We start from the raw sequence: 8,321 nt of genomic DNA, 5'->3' as shown, positions 1-8,321 counted from the left end.
GAGTGGCCATCCTTTTAGAGTTAGGTGGCCCGATTTGGCCACCTCTGACAATTCTATTACCCAGGCAGTCTGAAAACAAGTTACAGGCACCCCAACACACCCAGATCAGTTCCCCTCTATCGAATCTTGGCTAGGAATTGCCCAAAATCTGTCCCCTTGAGTCCGGTTCTCTGTAGAGAAGGGACAGAGCAGGGTACTCTCCGCCCAGCGGCTGCAGAGGCCCCTTTGATCCCAGCCCCAAGCCTGTTGACCGAGAGCTGCGGGAAGATGAACTCACCTCTCACCGTCTCTGTTCTGCCTGAAACCCGACTCCATCCCTGGTCCCTGGCCGCTGCCAGTGCCCCACCCCGCGTGAGCTCCTGCCCCAGGTTGAGGGCCGCCACCCCCAGGACCCGGCAGGAGTGTGCAGCCGCAGAGCCGGGCAGGGCTGGGGACGGTGCCTTTTATCCCCGGAGACCCCTGGAAGCGTGTAGCGGGGGCGCAGAGGCGGCGGGCAGCCCCGACATGAAAGAGTCAATGCACAGAGCCGGCAGGGGCCGCAAGCGCGGGGCGTGGGGTGGGGGTGCTGCAGCTGGGCTGGCCTGCCTGCTGCTGGCGCTGACAGCGGTGCTCCTGACTCCAGGCTCAGCCAGCGAGTACGACCATGTGAGCTTCCAGCCGGCTGGCACCAGAGCGGCGGCTTCTATGCCAGGCCACCGCAGTGCGCGGACATCCCAGCAGACCTGCGCAGACTTGCGGCTGTGCCACAACACGGGCTACAAAAGGATGGTGCCACCCAACCTGCTGAAGGACAGATCCATGGCCAAGGTGAAGCAGCAGGCCAGCAGCTGGGTGCCCCTGCCTAATAAAAACCACCACATGGGCACGCAGGTGCAAGTGTCTGCCCCCCACTGGCCTCAGTCTTGTTCTCTGATAAATGGTACATCAGGGGCTGGTGACGGCAGGTTGTGCCACTGCCGTGTTGCTCTAGGCTTGCTCCTTGGTTGAGCTGGTGACTGCTGGAGTCCTGTCCTTGAGTGCTGTGGGGAGTGAGGAGGCGGCAGCTGAGCTGGGTGCAGTAAGAAGACCTCGCAGGTGCCTATGGCTGGTGAGGACCCCACCCTGAGCATGAGTCACCCATTCTACAATGTGGCCAGACAGGGCATCCCGCAGTTGGCAGGGCTCAAAGCAACAAGCGTCTGCAAACACTTGGAAGACGCAGCCCCACATGTGGCAGCCACACAGGACAGGACATATTGCATTGCTTCAGTGTAGATCAGGCCCCTCTGCGTCTCTCTCTCTCTGCTCGCTCTTCGTGCCCGTCTGCCTCAACCTGCCCATCTACCTGTGCCACTGGCTCTAAGAGGCCATGTGTGACTCTTGCTGGCCCGCCATACAGTTTCTTCAGCTTATGGTGGCCCGAGATGCTCAAGTGTGACAAGTTCCCCGAGGGGGACGTCTGCATCGCCATGACCCCGCCCAATGCCACCGAAGCCTAAAAAGCTAGAAGATTTTGCAGGAATGAACATCACTCAACTGTTAGAGGTGACCCAAAAGGTGTACCGGAACCAAGATCGTGTGGCCCAGAGGGAAAGTAAAAATAAAAATGGTGAAGCATAAGGCCACACTCTTCTGGCAATAACACTCAGGACTCCTGTGTCTACCCCAGGGCTCGGTACAAAACCTGGGAGGGGGCCCTGCAGAAAGGGAACACTAAAACCAGACCAGTGCACATACTGTAAAGAGATGGGACATTGAAAAACAAGTGCCCACACTGAAAGACTGGCCTCCCTCAAGACGATGCCCTCCTTGGGGGTTCCAGATGAAACTGAAGGCCCAGGACCTAATTGGCCTCACAGGCGTGAACTCCAAATAAGACCGACTGGGCTCCCTCAACCTTCGCCCCCGGTAGCCCATGGTCACTGTGGACGTGGGGGGGCCGACCTATAACCTTCATGGTGGACACCGGGGCTGAGCACTCAGTGGTGACCACCCACATCACCCCTCTCACAGGGCGAGAGACAACCATAGTTGGATCCACTGGAGACCAGGTAGCCAGGCCTTTCTGCTAACCCTGCTGCTGTCAGCTTGGGGACATCAGGTAACACATGAGTTTCTCTACCTCTCAGACCGTCCAGTTCCCTTGTTGCGACGGGACCTCCTGCACAAGCAGGGGACCCAAATCCCTTTCCACCCCTAAGGTATTGCTGACCCCTCATTGTCAGCCCTGAAGCCCATGATAATGGCAGTCACAGTTCCCAGAAAAATGGAATGGCAAATTTATTCTGGCCCCTGGGCCAAGCTTCATGGCAGAGATCATGCAGACTATAACTAAGATATTAGGGGTCAAGTGGAAACTCCACACTGCATACTGACCCCAAAGTTCAGGGAAAGTAGAGCACATGAACCAGACCCTTAAAAACACCCTTGCAAAGCTATGCCAAGAGACAGGGTTACCTTGGATAGACTTACTTAGTCTAGCATTGCTTAAAGTCAGGTGCACTCCAGGGCTGACAGGATATTCACCCTTTGAAACCTTATACAAAAGACCCCCTCCCATAATCTAACAGCTTAAGAGAGACATCACCCAGATAGGGGAAAGACCCTACACACTCTGCTTATTTCCCTATCCAAAACCCTGAGTCAGATTCATCACAATGTTCTAAAAAGATCCCTATAGCGATGGGACACCCAGTCCAATCACACCAGCCTGGAAACTCAGTCTGGGCTAAAGACTAAAAACACCACTAGAGCCCACCTGGACAGGCCCCCACACTGTAGTCTTAATCACACCCACTGCTGTTAAAGTTGCAGGAAGAGCACCCTGGATTCAACACACAAAAATAAAAAGCCACACCTGAGGGGAACTGGAACACCTGGACAGTGCAACATGACCCAGAGGACCCACTGAGAATCCATCTCTGGCATAGCGGAGGCCCAGCAACCACACCAGAGGACACCCAAACCGAATGACTGAGCCAGCCCATTACATCACCATCGGCCTGTTTGGACTATTGACCTTGCTACTGGGCATTGGACTTTACTCAGTGGCCCCAGAGGACTGGGGGCCAGGGGAAAGACTGTTATTAGTCATCTTATATTGGGCTGTGGTGGGGTTCCTTTCCTGGTTACGATGTTGTTCCCCATTCTAATCCTTGTCTGTCTCCCACTTATAGTCATCAATAGCCCTCTCCCTTGCCCTCCAGGATGTATCCAGGATGTCTAAAAATGTAATGATGTAAATAATTTTTACCCTTGTTACAGAGCCAAAGAGTTTCAGGCTTATACCAGTCTTAAAAAAATTGTTACATAGACTCACAGATCTGCACTCAGGGGGCAGAAGATATTGGACAGGTAACAGATTCCCTAAGAACCCTCCAAAACCAACTAGGCTTTTTGGCAGCAGTTACCCTCCAGAACAGGTGAGCCCTAGACCTCCTCACTGCAGAAAAGGGAGAGATCTGTATATTCCTAGGGAAAAAAATGTTGCTACTATATAAACCAGTCCAGAATAATAACATCTAAAAATAAAAAAAAAAGAGTCCAGAAAAATTAAAAAAACTAGAACTTGGGGGCTCAATCTGGGCCAGTGGACTTCATAGTTACTGCCCCTGGCAGGACCTTTAATAACTATTTTTCTCCTGGTCACTATAGGCCCATGCCTACTAAGCACAATTATAAAATTCATAAAAACAACTGTAACCCAAAAAACAACAGCCCATATGATGGCCTTACGAGGTTATCCCCCATTAAAGGATGATGCCCTGTAATAGACACATGAGGACAAATGCCTCATGATATATATGTGTGTGTGTGTGTGTGTGTGTGTGTGTGTGTGTGTGTGTGTGTGTGTATCAGGGCATCAAAGGGGGGAATGAAATAGAAAATTGGAAAATTCCACCAAAATGGAAAATTCCACTACTGGGCTTTCTCCCTTGCAATCCTGGACCCCCTCCTCCCCTGTGACCTTTCCCCTCATAAATCACCAGTAGCAATTAGTATACCAGGCCGTAAAATAGCTTAGGACTCTGCCTCACTAAAGTTAACCCTGTTGGAACCGTGCCCCTCCCCCTTAAGCAGAGTGTATAAAAGACTGCAATGCTCTTTGTCTGGTGCTCAGAATTTGGAGGGAAAAATCCCCATCTGAACCTGCTGGCGTATAAACCTGTTTTTGCCAATATTTCTGTGTGCATGTCAGTCTATTCCCAGTCTACCGTAACAAAACAGTGGGTTTCAGTAATTTTGCTGGATTCTTCAAACATTTTTTTTTTTCTCTTCTGACATATCAAGGATGGTTCACAGCAACTTGATGGGAAAGAAGAGTCCTGAGGCCAGTGTGTCATGAATCTGAGCTGAGGTTGAGCTTAAGCCTGCAAAGGGAGGTAATTGAAATTGGTTTTTCCTAGGGAACATCCCCTGCAGGTGACCCAACCTGCTCACGCCCACCAGGAAAGGAGCCATTTATACTGAGAGAATCTACAGAGTTTGGAAAACCTGAGGATCTACCCATGTAGTTGCGGGGAGCGGCTTGGATTTGATGTCCTTTGTAAGGTTGTGATTGTGGCTTCTTTAGGCCAGTTTTTAGTCATGACATTTGAGTTTTGCATCTACTGTGTTGGTGCACTCTGGGTGTCACTTGTGCATGTTGAGAAGGTCTGTGAAGGTAAGGAGTTCTTTGTCTTGGAAAGGGGTTTATGAATTTGGGACTTCCTTTGAGAACCTTATAGTGAACCCTGCTGTGAATTTCCTAACTGATGAGAATGGAGGAGTATTTCCACACTGCCAGGCAAGGGGAGTGTGTGGAGCCCCAAGAGCTCATTCTTGTGGCTGGCTCAGGTCCCCCTGCTCTCATCACCAGGACTGACCCGCTGTACAGGTTATATCTCAGTGGGAAGAGTCTGGACCCCAAGTTGAGGAATGTGTTTAGCCTTTCTACTGTGGCTTTTCCTAGTGAATTGTTTGTGACTATGGCTGCTAACTTGAGCTGATTTAAATGTTTGCATTTCTTTCCTTTGGATTTCTTTATTGAATATTACTACTTTTAACGCTAGTTTCCCAAAGCACTTTGTAATTTTAGTCCCTTTTGTGATTGTGTAATATTTTTAGCTTTGTGGATGACAGGATTGAAGAGAGATGATTTGAGTAAGGCAAGAAAATGTGGGAAGATAACAAATTTGCTTCTGTGAGAAAAGAGAACCTCAAGATGTGATATGAGTATGTTTAAGTTTTCAGGGGTATTTTTTAATTTTTACATTATTTTTGTATGTGCATGTCCCTAGAAGTTCACATTTATAAGACTATACTATTACTGAGGCACTGGAATTGTTATTTTAACAGGGATGAGAAAAATAAAAGTTATCTAAATTATTGAAAATCGAAATAAATATGTTTAATGTGATCATCTCAAACCCCTAATGCATTATAAGGTGCTACGCATTCCTAAAAGCACCCCTCCTCCTTTGTGAGATAAAATGGAAGGGAAAATATGATACTACCTGATGCTTTAGAGAGTAGAAAAGGTTTTTTTATGGTTTACACATTCATAACCATGATGTGTAAAGAGATACCTCGGCATCAAAGTTTAGAAAAATCCTTAAGTCAAACTCCCTGGCAGCACTTCATTGTTCATTCTGGTGCTGGTGCTTGTCAGCCACCTGCAGGTGACAAGTTTTAATAATTTCTTGTTCAATTGTTGGTGCTTATTTATGTGAAAAATAGAGTGGTTGTACATACAAACTTTTCTTTCCTATCTTGTTCTTGTAGTGAGTAGGGAGACTTCAGTTTTTCATGTTTGACTGCTGGGAGGTAAAGCCTCACCTCTCCCTCTTCCTCTTGTGTACCGCACCGGGACAAGATACTGAGAAAGCCTGGGCGCTCCCTCCTGGCCCTGGCAGGAGATTCAAACCACGGAAGCCCCTGACCTTTTGCCATAACTCTCACTCTGGCCCATTCTCTAACTTTCTTTGAGAAACCCAGGCCAAGCTGTGTTCCTAGCTCTTAGAGAGCACTTTTTACCTATTTGAGGAGCCTGCTCTGCTTTCCTGTGAGATACCAATTAAAGAAGTAATTAATATCCCTTTCATGTCCTGTTGACATGTTTGTGTTGCCTTCATTCTTCACATCTGAACAAAACCTTGTTTGAGGGTCCAGCTGTCTCTGCAGGTGCCCGTAACAATAATAGGGAAGATAAGACAGTGTACATATTGCAGTACACCTTGCTTAGGTTTCCTTTCATATCATTATGTTCTCCCCTCCCATTCCTAAAGGCACATATGATAATGAGTTTGTGTAACCAATTCTTCCCAAATAGACTAGACTGTTTATAATTCCTTCATCTGAAGTGAGCTTTGTTTGATATTAGTATAGCTGTACCTTTTCTTATTAGTGTTGGCATTTTATATCTTGCTCCATCTCTTCATATTTTTGTATTTAAAGTGAGTTTCTTGTGGAAAACATATAAGTAGGTGTGTTTTTTTAAATTCACTGTAACAGGATCTGTCAGTCAATTGCATTTAGACCATGGCCATTTAAAGCGGTTATTGATATAGATTAATATCTATACTTCAATTATTTATATTTTAGTATTTTTTACTGGCTTCAATTTGTTGTCCTTCCTTATTGATTCATTTTTGTGTTCAATCTTTTTTCTGCCTTCTGTGGCTATAATGGAGCATTTTTCCTGGCATTGAAATTTTGTCTACTTCTGTGGTGTGTTCTCAGTCTTTAGTGACCTGTGCTTCTGGGCTATGAGCTTCTGTGATGTAATAAAAAAGATATTTGGTTACTGAGCTCCTACCCGCTTGAAGCTTCCTGAGTAATAAAGGTGATAGGAGTGTCTTTTGTTCTACAACAAGGTGACTCTAGATAGGTTCACGCTGGGGGTGTGGTCTTCAGACCCAGCCTTGACTAGAGGCTTGAAGTTTTCAGCCCCATCCCTCTGACCTCCAGTGACTGGACAAGGAATTGAAGATTTTGTCATTTACCAGTGGCCAGTGAGTAATTCAATTATGGCTACATAATGATACCTCCACAAATACCTCTAAATAACTAGGTACACTGATCTGGGTTGGCAAACGTATCTAGGTGCTCAGAGGGTGGTAGGCCTGAGAGAGCATGGACGCTTCATTCCCTCCCCCACCCCATCCAACAGTTTGCCTCATGTATCTCTTCCATTTTGCTTGTTCTGAGTTGTAATTTTTATAATAAACTTATAATATTAAGTAAAGTGATTTCCTGAGTTCTAAGAGTTTTTCTATGGAACTGTGGATCACGAAGGTGTTTCCTGGGAACTCCCAAATTTGTAGTTTGTGGGGTAGAAATGTGGGCAGCCCAGGTACTCTGTTTGTGGATCATATCTGAAGTGGGGAAAGTCTTGTGGCAGTGAGCCTTCAGCCTATGGAGTCCGACGCTGTCTCTGGCCATTTAGTGTTATACGTGGATTGAGCTGTAGGACACCTAGTTGATGTCAGAGAGATGGAGAAATGGTGTTGGGAAAGAAATCACATACTGTAGTTGGTGTCAGGAGCAAGGGAGAAAAAACCTTTCTCCTTTACATGTGCTTTTCAGTATCTCATACCCTTCACTTTAGGTGAAGCAGCAAGGCTAGAGGAGCTCTAGTTTTGTGTTTCCCTCCCCTAGGTCAGTTTTAAGTTTGTTTTCTATTTTTTTTTTTTTTTTGAGGACTGGAATGGTGGCTTCTAGCCCCTTACATGGCAGATCAGAAATGGGAAGTCTGTGACACCATTTTTTTGAGGTTTTAATGCTGACTGGTTTAAAGCATAAACTTTCCTTCTTCCCCTTGTGACCCACATCTGGGCAGGTGATTTTTAGAAAACCTGGATGCCCTGTTGTTGGTGAGATTCAACCCAGGCAAGCCCCTGTCCTTGCCTCTGAACTCCTGCTACAGCCCGCACCCTAACCTCGGTTGAAAAGCTTAGTCAGCTCCTTCCCTTGCTCTGTCTAGCCATGTCATACGTGCTTGAGAGGTTTGCCCTGCTGTCCTTAGAGATCTCAATTATGGAAGTAATAAACCCTTTCATACCCTGTTGGTATGTGTGTGCTACATCATTCTCAACATCTGTACCAAACCCTGGGTGGGAGCACACATGCCTCTGCAGGAGAGCATGGGTTTATAATAAAAGTAAGTTGGTACAGGTCGAGTATTACTTATCTAAATTGGTTTGGACCAAAAGGATTTCGGATTTCAGGTGTTTTCAGATTTTGGAATATTTGTATTATACTTACCATTTGAGCATCCCTAATCCAAAAAATCCAAAATGCTCCAATGAGCATTTTTTTTGAGCAATGATCTTTGAGTGTTATGTCAACACTCAAAAATTTTT

General features: G+C 46.6%; 1 pseudogene; it reads left to right on the top strand.

Annotated features, from left to right (window-relative positions):
- The window catches only part of LOC105815630, a 6,596-nt pseudogene extending 5,118 nt beyond the window's left edge, over positions 1-1,478 (top strand).
- Positions 1,479-8,321: the final 6,843 nt, after the last annotated feature.

The sequence above is a fragment of the Propithecus coquereli genome, unplaced genomic scaffold (assembly GCF_000956105.1).
Source record: "Propithecus coquereli isolate 6110/MARCELLA unplaced genomic scaffold, Pcoq_1.0 Scaffold340, whole genome shotgun sequence".
NCBI classification, from domain to species: Eukaryota; Metazoa; Chordata; class Mammalia; order Primates; family Indriidae; genus Propithecus; species Propithecus coquereli.
The sequence above is the reverse complement of the archived record's forward strand: the minus strand, read 5'-3'. Positions and strand labels throughout refer to the sequence as shown.